This window comes from Cyanistes caeruleus, chromosome 5 (genome assembly GCF_971803275.1).
Source record: "Cyanistes caeruleus chromosome 5, bCyaCae1.hap1.1, whole genome shotgun sequence".
Lineage (NCBI taxonomy): Eukaryota > Metazoa > Chordata > Aves > Passeriformes > Paridae > Cyanistes > Cyanistes caeruleus.
The window spans coordinates 51,257,214-51,276,225 of NC_141705.1; the positions used below are offsets into that span (position 1 = coordinate 51,257,214).

The 19,012-nt window shown below is 44.1% G+C and overlaps 1 protein-coding gene and 1 long non-coding RNA gene across 21 annotated transcripts in view; one reads left to right on the top strand and one right to left on the bottom strand.

Annotated features, from left to right (window-relative positions):
* PDLIM5 (PDZ and LIM domain 5) overlaps positions 1-2,694 on the bottom strand; it is a 123,840-nt gene extending 121,146 nt beyond the window's left edge. For 11 of the 20 annotated variants that reach the window (XM_086888456.1, XM_086888455.1, XM_086888453.1 and 8 more), the window contains exon 1: positions 1,881-2,150. The gene's annotated coding sequence lies outside the window, so the exon portion shown is untranslated. Of the gene's footprint in view, positions 1-1,152; positions 1,283-1,475; positions 1,602-1,880 lie in introns of those variants that run through there. The other 9 variants (XM_086888459.1, XM_086888448.1, XM_086888467.1 and 6 more) reach the window with 3 other exon arrangements.
* Positions 2,023-17,682, top strand: LOC147653105 (uncharacterized). The gene is made up of 3 exons (XR_015286720.1): positions 2,023-2,082; positions 15,072-15,195; positions 15,448-17,682. It is a non-coding gene; the product is annotated as an uncharacterized LOC147653105 (long non-coding RNA).
* Positions 17,683-19,012: the final 1,330 nt, after the last annotated feature.

Consider the following 19,012-nt stretch of genomic DNA (forward strand, 5'->3'; position numbering starts at 1 on the left):
CATTAGTTTCTCAGGGGCAGTGGGTTTTTCCAAATGCAGCCCACCCAAAAGGAGCAGGAGAGCAGGGCTGCCGCAATCGATGTAAGGATGTCACTCCCCAAGAGAGCCATCCACAATGCATGTTTCTGAGTTCACCTCCCAAAGCAGCAGAGATCCACTACTCAGACTTTTTTTCCAAATCAAACTATGAACTTTATTCACACCGACAGCCACTCAGGTAACCAGAGCACGGCTACTGACATTAGGCAGCACAAGATATATATATATATATATATATATATATATATATATATATGTATATTAGGAAGCAGAATTTGTAGCTTGTATCAGAGGCGCCTGGGTAACTGGACCATTCCCAACCCACCACTGCCTGTTGGCATCCAGCAAAGGGGCAGCTCTGACCCCAGACACTGACTCAACCCACCCTTAAAAACCCCGACAAGCACCAATGTACAGAAGGGGAAACACACAAGACTGAGCTCTCCTCTAGCTAAAGAGGAAGAAAAGTCTCCGCCAAGTTTGAGCTAGGACTCTTAGGAGGCTTGCTCACCACTAAAGCAAGAACTAAGCTGTTTAATTGCCCTGTGCACAGAATTCTTTCAAAAAGAGGATCTGAATTAGTCACAGATTTCTTTCTACATAAAAAGACTCACTCTTTTCACTCCCGCTAAATGAAATCCACTGCAGTGACAGGTCAATGTAAATTATGAGACTGCAGGGAAGCAAGCTACATGTAGCGATCAGCACCCTGTGCAGCTGTTTCACACAGGTGAGCAGGCTTTACCTGGCAATTGAAACTAAAGTACCTGGGTAGCTTTCTTATTTTTATTTTTTTTAACTGAGAATCAGCTAGTTATAATTATAGACCCAGGAAAAAGAATGACTTCTATTCGGAATTGATATCATTCTTTTTCATTTGTAGCAAGTAGAAATAGGAGGGAAGAAACTGCACGCTGAAATACCGTGCATCCCACTCAACATCATTCATCTTTCCTTTGTCACCCCCTTAATTCCAGTATATCTGCATCTCTAGCCTGACAGATACACCAAAAAGGAACGGCAAGCAAAAAAGATACATTCCAAGTTCCGTTTAACAAATTTCTTAAAATGTGCCAGGGCAACAGTTAAAGGAAAACACTGCAATCCACCAACCTCGCTTCACGTGGGGAGCACTGTGCTGATAAGTCAGCTAAGGGTGAAATTGTGCAACTTTCCTTCCGACGATCAAACGCTTGGTGGACCTGCGTCCGGACGGGGGAATTTCAAATCCCCGGCAGAGCTCCGGTCCGCACCGCCGCCGCCCCGCAGCACCAGCGGGGCCTTCCTGCCCCGGGACGGCCGTGCCGGAGGGAGCGGCGCGGGCAGCGCCAGCACCAGCCCCCGTACACCCCAGCACGCCCCTCTGCCCACCTCCCCGGGACGAGGAGCCAGCCCCACGGCCACCGCAGGCTGGGGACCAGACACCCCCCACCCACCCAGGGGCGCTCGGTCTCGGCTCCAGGCGCTCCCACAGCCCCAGCCGCTCCAGAGACACCCGGCGTGCAGCCCCGCGGGTGCCACAAAGGCTGGGCAGAGAGGCACCCCGGAGCCCCGAGCAGCCCTACGGGCAAGGCAGAGCTCGGCTGAGGGCGAGGAGCCCCGCAGGTGTCCCACAGCCCGGGCTCGCTGAGGCGCTGCCCCGGGGCCGGGCCGCGCCCACGCCGCGCCCCGGCACCCCGGCCGGGCGCCCCGCCACCACCACAAGCTGCGCGCCCCGCTTACAGAAGTTAAATGAAAATAAGCACCTAGCAGCTTTACAAACCGCGCCTAGCCTACTGACTTTTTGCCTAACTCCCCCCACGGTGTTTTTTCCGCTCGCTTTCTGCCGCCCCGGCACTCACCCGGCGGTGCGGCACGGCGCGGAGAGGCGAGGACACCGCGGCGCGTCTGTGAGGCGGCAGCTCCGTCCCCCCGCTCTTGTTTTCACTTCCGTCTCCCGCCGCTCCTCCCCTGGCCCGGCCCGGCCCGGCCCGGCCCAGCCCTGCCGCCGCGGGACGGGGCTGCGGAGCGGGGCAAGGGCCGGAAAGCCCGCGCCGTGCCCAGGTTTGCTGCGTTGTTTGATTTGTTTGGGGTTTAACAGGGGAGCGCTCGCTTTCAGCCCGCTTGGATTTACGCACACGCAGCTGCGGGCGCACCTGTGAAGCTGCAAGGGCGAGCGGGAAGGGGCCGCTCCCCGTGTGCCCGCCCTGAGGGAAGGGGCTGCGGTGCCGGGCAGGGATGGGGGGAAGCGGCGGGGGCAGCCTGAGGCCGAGCAGGAGACCCTACGGAAAGAGGGAGTTTGGTTGATTTAATGTGGAGTAGCGTGAGGACTGACGGGGATGTACTCGCCCCCTGAGGACATCAAAGTGGGGGAACGGCGGCGAGGCAGAAGAGCTGTCGGAGCTAACAAAAGGCTGGCACCAGAACAAACAGGTAGAGAGTAACCATGCATAAGTTCAGCTCCGAAATTGGAAGGGATCCTCCAGAAATTAAGGTCTCTGGCACAGCCTCGCTGTAGGAGTGGGTGCATGGAATGAACCAGGCTCTAAGTGATGCTTGATCGGATTGTTATTGGACTAATTCTTTAGCACGGAGACTGTCCAGCTGGGAATGCAGCTGGGAATCCGTGGAGCGGGGCAGGCTGGCCGGGAGAGCCCCGCTGGGCCTGCCAGCGCCAGCCACTGCCTTGGGAGAGGCAGGAACAGGGCAAAGATGAAACAGCAGCGCTTCGGAATCACTTTCAGCTGCACCTCACAGCTTGCTGAGGCTTGAGGTGCCTGCCAAACTTCACGTGTGACAAGTCTTTACGTGTAAAAATGGCTGTGAAACAGATGTCCGTCTAGTTAACAGTACCATTATCTGTACGATTCAAAGGATTTCAGTACCATCCTCAAGCATGGGTTTACTGTGGAGAAGGAATGTAGAAGAAAGCTTTAAATTCTTATTTATCGCCATCCAACACAGCACACAGTCCTCATAATGGACAGCCCTGCCTCACCCCTCTGGCCCCAGAGCACTGTCCCTTGCTTTTATTGTCACCTGCACAGCCTTGAGCCTGATTTTGGCCCTTCTGTGCCCATTGCCCTCAGGCTGGAGCTGATGCTGGGTTACAAGACCCCCTGCCCTAGGTGCCTGAGTGTGCATGAAACTAGGGCCTCTCCAATCCTCTAAGCCCTGGCTCAGTGAACCTTAACAAGGGTATTTTAACAGTGTCCCACTGAGCTGTGTGTCTTCTCACTTGCCATAACTAGGACAAGTGCACCTCTAACAGCATCTCAAAAAGAAAAGCATCTAAACCTCACACTGTTTCAGAAATCTTCCTTCCTTAGTCTGCTCTTTTCCTATTAAGTCTCTCCAGTCGGGCAAAACTAAAAATCCCTGTTACACAAACTGACTCTCACATTATTTCAATTCATGGAAGTAAAAATTACCCAACAGAGGGATTTTTCATTGTGTCACAAGGGTTGTAGGTCACTCTCAAGCTGTTTCATTTATTAGAGTAGAAATAGCTCCAGGACCCCACTCCCCGGTGTGACTCACGTGATATCTCCAGTGTCAGCACATCCCTGTGCTGACTGCTTGGGTAGCAATCGGCTCTCAGCTCACCAGAGCACACAGCCTTTGGTCCTGCCTGCTTTTGCACTTTGCCATGTTAGTGAAAAACATCCTTTTCCACTTCATTCTCCCAAAGCCTTCAGCTTTTCCTGTTGGGGAAGTAGCTTTCACATGCAGCATCTCAAGACAGCATTACATTAATTCACCTTGACTGAAGAGGAACATGCAGAGAGACTTTTGCTGGTTGGTGTTGCAGCAGGTTTCAGCCCTGGCGAGCCTGCATGCAGTCTGCACCATACCCACCCATTGCAGCAAGGCCAGTGCCACTCCCAGCTCTAAGCTGGCAGCCTCGTCTTTTTCCATCATCACTGCGCTGTGGCGTGATCGGTTCGTAACAAATGAATGTGTTTTCCTTTGCCTCCAGAGGCAGGGCACAGAAATAGAGGCAACTCATTAGCTCGAGATAGCTCCATTCTTGGTCACTTTTCAAATATTCTCTTTGAAAAAAAAGCTTTTCATCAAAGATGAATAGCGAAATCAGAGATAGTTGAGCAAGAAACCTCGGCAGCAGCTTGAACTGTGGCCTGCCTGTTTCTTCCTACCACTACCGGATTTTAGACAGAGCTTGCATTTTTCCCTCTGAACAAGGAAGGAAGGAGTCTAGAAATTAATTAAATGCAGTAATCAGCTAGCCAGGCAGATACAGCCTATCTCAGATTTACTCAAGCACTTAAGTCTCATTTAAATGCCAATGAAATAAATGCCTTAGATGCTGGATAATGGGCACTGCAAAACTGACAGAGAACATCACCTGCGGTGTTGAAGTACAAAAGGGCATCTGTAAATGGAAAAAGTAGCCCATAAATTATGAACAGATTAACAATGCACAGTCGAATTATTCTTAATTAAGTAGCACTTAATGTAACATTACCTTTCTGTGTGCTAAGGCATTGAACTACAAGTTGTGCTTTTACTGCACTGCTACTTTCACTTTTGCTTTTCTTCCAAAGGTAAAGCTACTGTAAATATTTACACTCAGCATATAACTCGTGTTCAGCTCAAAGTAATACTCTCTCTAATGAGGTTAATGTGAATATCATCTAGAGCATAACAGCTTATTTCTATTTCCAGATAGCTCTGTGGCCAAAAAATACAATGAATTAGATAATTTCTATGTGTTTCTGAGAAGCAGGGGCTGCAGTCAGCTTTTGATAGGGCAAGCTGTTACACTTTGGTCACAGTGAAGCCCAACCCACCTAGAACTGGTTTGACAGAAAAGCTTTTATTTTTGTGTTTGTTTGGTATTTTGTGGTTTTGTTGTTTGTTTGGTTTGTTCTGTTTTTCTTTTTCCTGTCCCTGTTTTGGAAAGATACCCAGTGCTGAATTGCATCCTCTCTCATACATCCTGTCCACCACAGTAAACCCAGTTAGCCCAAAGATTTCTGGCATGGGGGGAGCCATGTGGCTGGGCAGGGGTTCAGGATCCAGCCAGCTGGGCAGCTGCACCCCCACAATTCACTTTGGAACAGCTTTGTCAGCCAAAAAAACCCTCATGGTCAAGTTTGCTCTTACTTGTCACCTTTTTTTCTCTCAGAGCCCTGTTCTCCCCCAGCTGTGCTGGCCTTCTTCACTTGTCATCAACCTATTTTCTCACTGAGCATATTTTCTTGTGTTACATCTTCTGTAGCTGTGTCCTTCTGATGGCAGTTTGCATCCCATCTCGGTGATCAAGACAGCTTTTAAACCCGTGGTTTTCATCAGATTGAAAAGTTAACAGTGTTGGTGTTCCCACTCTAGCCCTTGTATAAACATATTTATTATTTTTTTTTATACCCTGATTTTTTTTTATTTTAGTTAATCAAGCCTTCATTAGCTTTTCTTTATTGGTGCTTTTCTTTGTAAAGAGAAAGTAATATTTACTAATAAAATACTCCTTATTTACAGTGTCTCTACAATCTTGCTAAATTGTGTAAACAGAGGAAACTTATGTTATTACCGGAGTCCTTTGTAGTGACTGAGCAGACACATTGGAGCCTGGTCATTCCTAGTTCCTAAGCTAGGAATATCTGTTTCGTTCCCTCCTCCTCAGGTAAAAGAAGGACCACCTATGTGGATGCCACAGCCCATGCCACAGGTTAAACATTTCTAGCTTGTGACTCCAAACCAATGAAACAGAAACTAAACCTCTTCATTCCAGGAAACACAATTAACCTTTTCAGAAGCTTAAGGTTATCTCCTTATCACATTAAACATGGCCCATTTTAGGGACTGAAATCAATCTGAAGCTTCTCAGAACGTCACAGCCTGAACAGCTTCATCCTTAGCCCTGCTGTGAGGCATTAGCCTCATTTTACAGATGGTGACCAGAGGCAATAAACATTTATACATGCAAGGAATCAACTGTCAAGGAATTGAAACCAGTTCTTCCAAATTCCTTCACAGCTACTAACAACTAACTACTGGATTACTCTACCCCAGGCTGACATAGCCCTCCCAAATAGAGCAATACATGGGAAGAAAAAAGGAGGGGAAAAAAAAATCAGACTTCATATTTACCATTTTTGACAGAGTCAAGCAAGTTATGGGAATAATGCTTTCAGTTATCCCTGTTCTTAGCTCTTGAAGCAAGCTGCCTGCCTTCATTTCCTTTTCCTTAATGGCAAGGAATGGTTAATGCAGAAACCTGTGGCTTGGTGTGGTTTAATTACAGTCCATCAGCTGTGCAGGAAGGGCTTGCTGAGTGATGTCTTTGAGCTATGTTTGAGATCCACCATGAAAACCAATTAAGTGGGGTTTGGCAGGTAAACAGCCAAACTTTCAGAGTGATCCTTGCAGTTATTTATATTAATTTGCCTTGGGAGAGGAGGTGCAGCTTTGCCTGTAGACTTGTGCATGATAGATTGCCTTGGCGAGGGAGGGAGCGGGTGCAAGCTGCAGCAAGAAGAGCCTGGCAGGTCGGGAGCAGCCTGGCACAGGGGTTTGGACAGAGGGCACAGCAGGGGAGCAGGCAGCTCCTCTGCTTTATTCCTATCAGCACCACTCACTCACAAAAGCACAGGCTTTTTATAGGGTCTGTTCTGCTGTTCAGCCTGGGCAGTTTGCAAACTCAGCAGATGCAGTTTGGGGCTCCATCACCACAACCCCACATCATGCTCAAGTCAAAGCCTTTCAGCCGGTTCACACAACTGAACCAGTACAAAAATGAACATAGTCCAAGCTAGTGACATCCCACTGTTTCAACAGGTCTTGCAATACATTTACAAGTGTTTGTAAATAAACTAAGGGTAAAAAAAACACAACTTACCTTTCCTGTTGTGTTGACTTGACTGCCCTGGATTTCATGACTGCTTAAGTAAAGCTGTACAAAAGCCTGTGCATACAGACAAAGCTCTGTAGGCCTTTGTAACCACCTCTAGAGTTGTTTGGAGTTTTTTTCTCCAGAGAAATACAGAACAGGCAGGAGACCAGTAAGATCAGAGAACACGTCCAGGTCTTATTTTAACTGCTGCCCACATAAAATACTGTATCACCGAATAGCTAGTCCCACAGTAAATAACATACAGACAAACTTTACTGACAGAGGAGAACAGCAGGGAAAAAAAAAAAGAAACAGCCATCAGAGAAGCTTGTGTTTATACATTTTAAAAGTTGGAGCCAAACTTGTATACACCAGTGTCATATTTACGTGAATGTTTTGCAGTGATTTATTTGTGAAAACACCAGTTCCTTGTTGACTTGGCAAGGTTGGCTGCCAGATAGGTCTGGGTGTCACCCCCAGGAAACTGAAGCCTGCATTGTGCTGATATTTTTGGTCAAAATTCTGTGCATAAATCAAGATGGGCAAGGGGGACAGAAGGGACCACAGGTACACAGAAGCATCCCTCACTGTCAGAAACAGTTGTGCCCTCCCTGGGTGGATCCAGGAGCCATCAAGTAAATGCTACAGCATTTCTTCCCAACTGCATTTGCATCTTAGAAGTGCTTGTGCTTTTCTGGTCCCAGCTGTTCCCATCGGAAGGCTGTTCTTGCCCCTGTTTGTTTTAATGGCCAGCAACCTGCGTCTTATTTCCAGACTAAGTTTAGTCACATATGGGTTTAAATAGTTCTCCCTCACTGCTGTTTGATTCCTGGGTATTTTTAGAGGGAAACCGTATCCCCTGTCAACCTTCGTTTTCCTGGGCTGAACATTTGTAAGGAAATGTTTGACTTTGCCTCTATCTGTAAGGAAAGATTGTGGCACTCCTGGTGATCTCAATAGCCTTCCCTTACACCTGTTCAGATTTGGATTTTCCATGGCCATGAGACATCAACATCATATGTAGTGTCCTAAGGACACCTTACTAATGTCATTGTCTGCCACGGATTTAGTGTTTGCACTGGAAATATTTTGATTGACAGGTCACAGAATGAAAGATTTCTTCTCCAAAGAAAATCATAACAGTGCTCCAAAGTACTGGAGAATTACCCAGTTGATTAATTTTTTTCCTATTTTTTCTCCCATTTTCAGTTTACTGATAAATTATATCCATATGTGTGCTTTTGTTATCCATGTTTCCAAATTCAACTCTGTTACAATGTTGTTCTTCATAACATTTTTCAGATCTTCCTCAGCCTCCCAACTTTTGTTATCCACAAATGTCATTAGCAAACTTGCAGTCTTTGTGCCTAGTTTACTGTGAAAATATTAAGCAGGAAAGCTTTCAAGACCTTTTAATTTTATAACCATATATTTATATAATTATATACAAATCCATAAACAAACTCCATTAACTACCTTTCTGCCTCATACTTCTTGTTGCAGTCTTGCTTCCCACAGTCTTCCTGATCCCCTGGCACAAAAATGATGGCTTTGGCAATGAAGCTGGACATCAGATGCTGTCCTGAAGTCCAGATGAATGAAATCTGACACATTGCCTTTGTTTATAACCTCAGTGACAGGACAGCTGTGAGGTTAGTCTGACACAGGCTGCCCTTGAGAACAACAAGAAGCCCTGCTGGTAGGAAAGTGCAGAAGTGTTGCAAGCTCTGTCTGGAGGGATGTTTAGACCAGAGCCACAGGAGTCAAGGGCTGCTAAGAGGTCTGAGTGAAGTTGGAAACAGAGAAAGCCAGTATTAAATTATATTTCACAATGTCTTCGATGCAAAACATTATCATGCCAATGTTTGCAAGGCAGTAGAAGCAGAACACTAATCAGTGTCATAGTCATAGACCAGTTTTGGTTGGAAGGGATTTTAAAAGGTCATCAAGTCCAACCCCCCTGCAATGAACAGGGAGATCTCTAACTAAATCAGGTTGCTCAGAACCCTGTTTGTTTCAAAACAAGATAGGGAACAAAAGAAAGATGGAGAAAACAGTATTTTAGAATTTAAGGCAGTTAAAGCAAGGGTAAAATACTCTCTTAGACAACTTAAGGAATAAGGAAAAGAAATAAAAAGTTGTTGTTCAAGTATTCCTCAGCCATGCTTCCTATGAGCAAGGTGGTCACCTAACACGGATAAATCAAAACTGTGGATATCTCAGTTGGTCTCTGAGCTTCTTTACTATACCCACATATGGAAAAACGTACCAGCCGCTTCCTGTAGAGGTCAGGCTATATATAAACAACTGCAAGTGAAGCAGGACCTGATGCAATTGGCTCTGGGAGCTGCCTGTCCACAGCATCTGTGCAGCTGCAGGTGGGACATGGAGTCACATCAATCAATCTAGGGTTAAACAGGAGCTGACAGCACTTTGGAGGAACATGAAGTGCCTGCAATCTATTAGCTGGGCACAGGCCTGCACTTTCCCTCTCTTTGCATGAGAGCCACCCTCCAAAGCACAGTGATACAATCCTCTCACTCTTGAAGCTTTCATTCTGAAGAATACATGAGTGGCAGAACAGTGACATCAATCATTTTAGGCACAGTGTGTGTGTTGGACTGCGTGACACAGGTTGCACAGCAGTACCTGCAATGTCTGTGCAAAGTGACAGAAAAATATATTAGAGGCTAGTTAAAGAAACAGCTTGAAAACAGCTTGAAGGAGAAAACAGTGAAAATGAGAGGGGTAAGAGTGAAAAGTTCTAGCCACCACCTATTGCGTCTAAACTCATATTGTTTCTAAAAATACAAAAGCAGAAAGCTGATGCCAGAAAGCTTTCAGCAAGTAAAGGGCCATGCTGGTGCCCAGTGTAAAACTGAGCCTCCAGAGCTCCAGGATTGAATCTGACAGCCATGTCCTAATGCCACTGCTGAGCTCCACCTCAGCTTGACCAAAACTTCAAAGCCTATTAAAATCAAGTAGAAACTTTCTGTGGCTTTGGCTCCTAAGTTTAGAATTGGCTCTGGACTTTGTCTCGCATTTCGCCTCTTCCCCGGCCCTGTAGCTTGATACCCCTCGTTAGCCTGCTCAGGATGGTTTCTGTCCTTCTCTCTGGAGAACATTTGTCACCCGGGACTGCTCCAGCCCCTGCTTATTTTGCCGAGAAGGAATTTTGGCAGCAATTAGCTGAAGTGAGTTTCGGGACCTTCAGCCTGTTTGTTTGACCTCTGGAAGGAGGTGGCTAATTCAAGGACAATGGAAGCTGTCGTGTTACCTGTTTCCAACATGAAATCAATCAGGGAGAGCGGGAGTGAAGTCAGCCTTTCTGTTTTGATAAGAGGGTGTCCAAAGATCCCTGGAATGAGTGGAACTCCAGCAGCCACTTGGGTGCAGGGCCTCCTGGCCTGCTATTTATATACCCGGGGGCAGGGCTGGGGAACAAAGTGGTTCTTCTGCTCCTGTTTTAGTTTTGTTTGCCTGACACTGAAGGGGAAAGGCACAGCTCACAGCTTTTATCATCCACAAGTATGCATGGACAATTTTAATTTCTGTTTTCCTTTATAGCAAAAAAAAAAAAGAAAAAAAAGTTTCCAGTGTAACCTTATGTCATATATCTTATATATGTATTTGTATCATATTCTACATAATATCTGTATAAAATATATATTATCATTAGATGTCTAAATATTGTTTAAACTTTCAAAAACAGAATCTAAAGGCAACTTTTAAGAAAATGAGAAATTAATCCAGTATCCCATGTGTAATGATGATGTACCTGGTCTGTGCTCCAGGTGTCAGTGGATGGAAGATGGCTTCACTCAGGAAGTGGTTGCCTTAATGACACAGGGATATCAAAGTAGGACAGCTGAGAGAGACATGAGGCATACATCAGGTCATAATTTATATGGCAACATAAATTGGTGTTTTGTGGAGTTTAATTCATATGCAGAACTATGTTTGAAATTCAGTTGTACACATATTTGTGCTAAGCCCCTTTGCAAGCAGATCCAAGTCATCCCAATGTTTGGAATTTTTTTAACTGGTTGGAGACATAACTTAGTCATTGCACTGGTTTTTGCCTTTGAGGAAGGGAGCAGTAGCACTTAATTTCATTTAGAAGTGCCCTTTTCTTGTTGACAGAGATAAGCCCCAAGAGAGCCTTTTCCAATTCTCCTGTGCTAAATATGACAGAAATGAGTCTTTGGGAAAAGAAATCCAGCACAAAACCCTGGGGAACACTAATTGCAAGCTTATTTTAAGCATCTTGCATGTTCTGAATAGTTTACAAGGCTGTTCCAGTTGCTGAGAAGTCAGAAGTCTTGGTAATAAAGACCCTTGGGAAACTGATCCATCAGTTTTACAAGTTTACAGTGCTGCTGGAAAAGGGCCAGTGAGCTGGTCCCTGGAAATGAATGAAATATTTCTCTATTACCTCATATAGCTTGCAACACCGTAGTAGCTGAGGAACTTGCAAGTGTTACTGCATTCATCCTTGCAGTATCTGAATAATCCCGGGAAATGCAAATACAAGCAACTATAAAAATATTTCCACCTCTCTCTTGTGGGCAGGGTTTTCACCACTCCAAGCCCAGCAGGGGAAAAATCTCAAAAGCTCCCTCCATGGGGCACAACTACATCCTAAGCATGGACCCTGTTCCTCCCCCACCCCAGGCTGCTCCCAAGCCTGTGCTAACAGGGCAGCAATGCCCACCTAACCTCAGTTCGTTTCTCGCTGGACTAGTTAGGGGATTATGACAATTTTCTGTGGAGATGGAGGCACATACAAGAATTACCAGATTACCCTCTATGGGCTGGTTTCCCTCATCCCACAAACCTCTGGGACTGAGACATGAATCCAACATGTGCCAACTGACACTTGGGAGCCATAGGTACCTTGCATTAATAGCTACATGACCTATAACTTAGGCCTTCTCATAGATTATTGCCATTATGCTATTTTTAACATTAGTGGTCACTGGGTATATATCTATGTTTTCAAACAAAAGCATGGCTCCAGCCCAGAGACTTTGCAAAACAATTTGCTGCTCCTTCCCCCTCCACCTCCTCTTTTCCTTCCCTCTCCACCCATACAATTCACTTCCAAATTCAGTTATCTCTGTCTCACAGGAAGTGCCAAAGGAAAAAAAATAATTGATGATAGATTTAAGAAAATAATACATCGTGTATGCAGTACATACACACCATAAAACATTTTACAGTGCCATAATCCAAAATACGTGCTAGGAGTAGGCTAATCAGACTTATTTCAAAATAGCTGGTTAGAAGGAAAAAATATGAGAAGGATTGATTGCAAACAGAACAGAGCACATATTCCATGTCTCACCAAAGCCTTTGCAAAAAAATTGCTTCTAACCATCTCTGTTTACAAGAGGGGAAAACAGCATGAGAAATGACTTTTTTCCTTCTCGCACAAATCAGAACTTGACTTGAGAAACAATACACCCTGTCCTGCAGCATTAACCTTACAGCCTCGGGCACTCGGCTTGAAATGCCTCACAAAGTAAACAAAGCCTTCTGGGGAGAGCCACCTCCTTATCTGTTCCGAGAGAAAGGAAGAGGGAAAGGATGAGTGACGGCAGGAAACTCACATTTCATTCCAGTGACGGATTTTGACCAACTTTTCATTCCTTGAACTGGAGATGCAAGTCCTTGAGAGGACCACAAAGAAAGGGATGAGTATACACAGCTCCTTTTAAGGAGCAGGGAAGCTCTTTTTGGCAAATAAACATGTTTCCACTGTTGCTCAGTCCTCAGGATCACCAGACAGAGGGCGTGGGTTTATGTTTTTCCTTTTTTTGGGTCTGTCTAGCCAGAGTTTTGCATAACTTCCTCCACCCTGTTTCACTGATCTTTTTGTGAGGATTTGAGCAGTTCATCTGCATAGTGTTCTGTCTGACCTGCCCAGTGGTTTCCTAGGAAGTCAGGAATGCACTGATCCCTGGGTAGGTGCACAACGAATCCAGGAGCTGGGTTGGTCACTGTGTTGCCAGGAACAGCTCTCATCACAATTTTCAGCTAGTGGGGCTGAAGCAAGGTGGGCACACCAAACTGGGACTGCCGAAACTGGGGACACCTCTAGCAGCCAGGGACTGTAGTCAGTCTCTTGAGATCTTGTTAGTAAGGCCTGACCTGAGCAAATGTGCGGGGGAAATGGTGAACTCAACAGCCGTATATAGCTATTTCAAGCCCTGAAATATGCAGGACTGTAAATAAGCTTTTCATATAATGGAGGTGGATACAGATGGGAATGAAAACCATGACAAAATGAAGCATATTGGCAAAAAAATGGTGCTGTCAGACTCACTCCACAGCTCCCCTGGATACAAGAGTCCCTTTGCTAGACTGCGGAAATGAAATGGATTTTATCTTCCTAAACTTCAGGAAAGCATCAGATCTAGGACTGCCTGCTTAGCTATCAAAAAAAAAAAAAAGAAAGAAAACAACAAAAAAAACCTGCAAGAAAAGGGGATGGCTACAAAAAAAAATATAGGTAAAATCCTCAAAAAAACCTAGGAATTTCAAAGAAATGCACATCTGTAAAAGTGTTATGCATGGGATTGTAGGAGAGCTTCTTGCAGAGTTACTCAGAGTCAATTTTGAAACAGAAAGTATTGGACATCCCATTTGCTGTGCTAATGCCAAAAATCTGTTTTCTTCTTTTTGATGATAAATAACCTTAGGGGGGTTTTCCTGTCCCAGAGAGAGAGTAGAATAAATTAAGGGTGGATGTTGGCAGCCTTGCAAGACTGAAATCTTGGAGCAAGCTCCAGAGCAGCTGGGACAAGGCAACCTCACTGGTGCTTCTGGATGGTGTTTAGTCTTTTTACAAAGTGATATGAGCAGAATAGGAAAGTAGTGAACAAGGCTGTGCAGCACAAGTCGCCTTGCTGTAGAAGAAATCAAATATAAGGGAAATGTATGAATAATTTTATATTCTCACATTGTCTTAAAAATGTGTGATATTCAACCTAATCTTTAATCCCTGAAACATTTAAAATATCAGGAATAAATTACTAGTTGATGGCTCCATGTCTTTGGAAAGTATCAATTTCTCTAGCTAAGGACAAAATACTTGATGTATCATTCCAGTAGTGATCATTCTTCACATTCAGCTTAATTCCAATGGCTACACACCTCTCTTGACCCTAGCTAAATTAAAAGAAGGAACTAAAACAAGAAGGAGGTTTAATAAAAGTAACATTGCATCAGGTGCACAAACTTCCTGGAACAGCTAAAATTTACAGACAGAGTCATGGATTTTGGCAGAGCACTGGCATGTTTTGATGAGGTCACCAAAGGTGTAAAGTGACTGCAAGACATGTATTTGATTATCTCTTAGATTTATAGAGGATTTGCTTGCTTGGAAAGAATTTTTAGAATGATTGGCATACACAATTTGTGTAAGCTAATGGTGTTGGGATTTTATATACAATTCTATTTATATACAAACTGGGGGGAGTTCTGCTCCTGGATCTAAGCTCCCACGTAGGCAGGGGGTGAGAGTCTCCATTTGCTGCCTGCACATTCGTTTGGACAGAACTCCACAGCAAGTGCCAAAAGATCCCACATCAGAAAGGCAGCATTTTAGTCCCACTGTAGACTGTCAGAGACCCAGTCAACAACCAGCATGGCAATAATCAAACTACTCTACTGAGAAACGGCACAGGCCAGCAAGGAACTGAAGAAGATTTACTCGCAGCCTTTACGTAATGGATGCAGAAAACTTTGTGTACTCTTGTTCTAATAATAGCCGCCCCCAGTGACGAAGGACGTCTAATGGAAAGATAGCGCTAGACCCTTCGTGCTTTAAAACCATCTTGCAGTCTCTGAGCTTCTATTTATTTGCTTGTCCTCACCTTTCACTTCCACTCAAAACTATGTTTTGGCCATGTACATGTGCGTCTACAAATTCCCCAAGGCTTAGAGTGAAAGCAAGGAAAGATGTTCTCCGTAAGACAGAAAGGGGACAGGGTAGAGTTATTCTGCTGACACTAAGTTATGAACCCTCCCCCAGAGAACAATATTCTCTTCCCAAGATCACACCATCAGCCACAGAGGTGAAAAAAAGCTCATATGGTGATAAAAGGGATTGGAAAAAACCTCCCTTTTGAGCTGTTCCTGAAAAATGGGTCTTGAGCTCCTTTCAGTGGAGCTAACTGCTTTCTTCACTCTGCAGATTAATAAAGGCACTCCAAAAGAAGCAACTCCAGAAGGTCTCAGCAAGAGCAAAGTAACAACAGCAAAGCACTGCAAACAAACACTTTTTACTTTAAAAGCAGGGATTGCTTACTAGAAAAATGGTAAGAAAGGAGGAGGACCATACCATAGGGCTTTTGGGCTTCTTTCTTTTGTTTTTAGATGCTAAAGCAAACAGTTTCACAAGAATGGAAACAACATATGGAGGGAAAGGGAAACAGACTGAAGATGGGGAAGCAGATGAGGATAAGAGAAATTAAGCTTCTTACTTGTGTGCCAGGTGTGGGTGTGGAGAAGACATCATGGGGTTTGTAGGTGAATTTGTTGGATTCACTCCACTGTCTGTTGTTCTCCAGCTGAGGCAGCTAAGTGAAGAGACAGCCCTGTCATCCCTGTACATAAAGAGTTCAGAACAAAGGAAATAAATAAGTTAAGAGTAAGTACTACTTCAACTGAATTTAAAGGAGAAAAATGCAGTTGAGAAAAGGCTGAGCTAATGCATCCAATAAATCCACAATAGTTTTTGTGCATCTCTTGGTTTAAGAGAGATGTGCAAGGCCCATTGTTACTTAAGGACTATTTTGGGAGCTGGATCAGAGGCAGAGATACAAAGAACTGAAAAAATGACCAGCTCTGACAGAGGACAACACATGAAGAGTGCAGTGTGCTGTTTTCCAATGTCTCCTCCAGAAGCACTGACTTTCTTCCTAGGTTTACTCAGTGTTTATTTGCAGTCATTTTGAGGACCACATTTGCCAGCTTCCCTCTGCCTTTGTGAGGCACAGCCAGCACTCAGTAGTGTGTGTGGCTGAAAGTTACCACCTACAGCCATTCCATCTGGGAAGGTGAAGCTGACTGTGGAGAAAAGTCTATTTCTTCCTCAGGATGGGAGGTGTTAGAAAAAACTGTCACGTTGGGGTGCTCAGGCATTGGAATAGGCTGGTAGAGTCACCATCCCTGGAGCTGTCTGAGAGGCATCTGGTGCTGGGTGCTGGTCTACTGGTTATGGGGTTACAGTGGTACTGATGGGTGGATGGTTGGGCTTGGTGACCAAAAGGTCTCTTCAGCATTGATGATGCTATGATTTAATGAAAAACAGCTGTTTAGAAATAATTTTAGTTAGGATGTAGTCACAGAACCTGGATGCTAACTGCACAGCATGACACAGGATCATGTCAGCTAGAGCTTTTTTATGTAACAGTTGTTTTCCTGATGGGGCTGACTCAAAAACTGCTTCTCCACTTAATGGTAATAGAAAGCTGTTTCATGATTTCCAACTCTTTAAGACATATTTTGCTATTTATGGAAGCATTCTCTCCCACAGATGCTGCTATCTTCTCTGCTTACAGCTAATTCCTTAAGCACCACAATTTCCTGAATGGCTTCTTCAGGTTTTTTGGTTTGTTTTTTTTTTATTTTTCCAAAGGATAAGTGTATTCTTGCTGTCTAATCCAGGATTTGCACCAGTCAGCAAAGAGGATCTAGACTTAGCCATACATCTACTCTTCAGACTCTGTGAAGAGAGTGTCTGCTTTAATTTCATAGACACTAAATTAAATTTTATCTTCTATATAGATCTTATTTTATAGCTGCTACCACTTGAGCCACACTTCTTCTATAGCAGGGGTCTGAGGTATTGCCAGAACTAGCAAGGGAGGCAAAAGGGTTTTCTTTTAGCCCAGAATGAACACTCATTTGTGAAATGTGATGTTATAGAGGTTTATGAGCCAAAATTATGGCTAGACAGTATGGTTGCCAGGATTTGCAAGTCTCCAGTGCCATTACAGCTGTCACCTGCAAGAACTGAATGGAAGATTTGGAGCATCTGAAGCAAGTTTATTCCCTAAACACAAACAGATGGCACTCCCTCATTCCTAGCAGCTCCAAGAGTAGATCTCAAAAAAGAATATAAAAATTCTAGCTACCTAAAATGTATTGGAAAAAACTCTTCTCTTTATTATTAGTAATTCATGTATGTCTAGGAAAAGAAGTGGAAAATAGATAAAATGGATTCCCCGTTTTTGGAGTTTGCCTCTTTCTGGCTGCCACCTCCATCCTTGTAATCTTGGCACTGAAAATGAGCAGGAGGGAGAGAAAAGGAGATAGAATCGTTGTTTAGAATAAAAAAAGCTATCTCCTTTTGGTCAAAACAAGACCCTTTTATTCTCCACAGCTTGGAGGACTCAGTAGAGGACAGTGAAGTCATAGCAGAGGCAAAAGCAGATTTTTTTTTTCCTGCCCAAGGAGTTTTAACCTCTTTGAAAGTTGTTGGAACAGCTTCAGCCTCTTACATTTTTCTCTGTTCTCCTTGTAATTTTTATGTTTGGGGGACTTCTTTCTGTAATTTTAAAATAATTCTTTTAGTGACTTCCCTGCCATCTCTGGGGAAGGTTTCTCTTGGATTCTGTGCACCTGGTACACTGCTGTTCACATCTCAACAGCAGAAAACAGAAAAGAAAGTGATTCCCATTTTATTTTAGGGACACTGTGGGGAGAGATTTTTGCAAAGAGGAAGGGAAAAAGCAACAACGAAGAGAAAAAAAATCCTCAGTAAGATCTAACTGATAACTAAAAGACAAATAAAAGAAAAATTCTATTTAATTTGGTACTTTAGTGATGTATTCATTCTTCATAAAAATGGGCTTTTAAAAATAGCCTTAAAAATCGAGCCTAATCCTGACATGATTTTTACTGGACAACCTGAAGCCTTGCCTAGACTTGTCTGAGACAGGGATTTCAGAGTCTCTTCCTAGCTTTCCTATAAAAATGCATCAGAATCCTGGGAAGATAGATCCTGGGAAGTTAGTCTATCGACAGCCTTGGTTGTAGGCTCTCAAATGCGTATATTCCTGCTGGGAAAGGAAACCTCACTGATGACACCTAGTGTTTTCCCATATCCCAGGAGAGAAGGCTCCTCTGAGGGATACCCAGAGGAGTATCCCTCTCCTCCCACCGGCTCTGCTAATAAAAACCACTGGAGGTGCAAGAAGTGGTTTATACTGATCTTCAGTAGAAGAAATGGGCTTCTGGCTGTGGGTGTATAATGATGCTAAGAACAGAAACTTCTCTTTTTCCCAGTTTGAAAAAGCAGCTCTAATGAATTTAACAGTGACCACTTTTAGCAGCAGATATGCAACTGGGTTTCCTGACACAGCTATTCCTATTTTGCGTCTGTGCAGATTTACGATATTTACAATGGGGAAAAACACTGTTGTCAGACTTTTCAGCTGATATAAAGGACTCAACATCATTGTATGCAATATGAAGTCCAAAATCACAGCTAGGAGAAGTATGGCTTGGGGGCAAGTCTGTCATACAGGAATCCTGCTGTTTCCTGCCAAGTGACAAGTGGAAGGTTTTCCTGGCTGTGAGGAACACGGTATAAAGAGTCACACATCTTTGTTTCCATTCCCCCATTCTGGGCAGGCAGAAAATCAGCCAAAGCATCTGAGAGGATCATGAAAGAATGAATGAGTTTTCCCAGATCTCTTAATCCTCAGATACCAACCCAAACAATCAGGACCAGTCACATGTATTGCAAAAGGCCGTTATCCAGACTAATTCCTGCAGAGTTACAGACAGTGGATAAAGTTTTAAAACCTTCTTATTTTCTTTTAGAAAAAAAATTTAAAAAAATCCCACAGGTTTTTAGGGCATAAGAGAAGAACACTAAATACTGAGACTAACTGAAAAGGGAAGAGGGCAAAGTTGCACACAGAATCCTGTAAAATTCAGCCTCAGTCTACACATCCTGAAGCCAAAGGTACAGAATTCACACATGGGAACGCAGATACTGAGAATAAATCAGCAGAGACATTTCAATAGAGGTACAAGGCTGGCAGAGCAATGCATTGGCACAGCCTCTATTCAACAAACGAATCCTGAGGGAAGCATATTTCTGGGAAAGCTTTTGGTCATTCC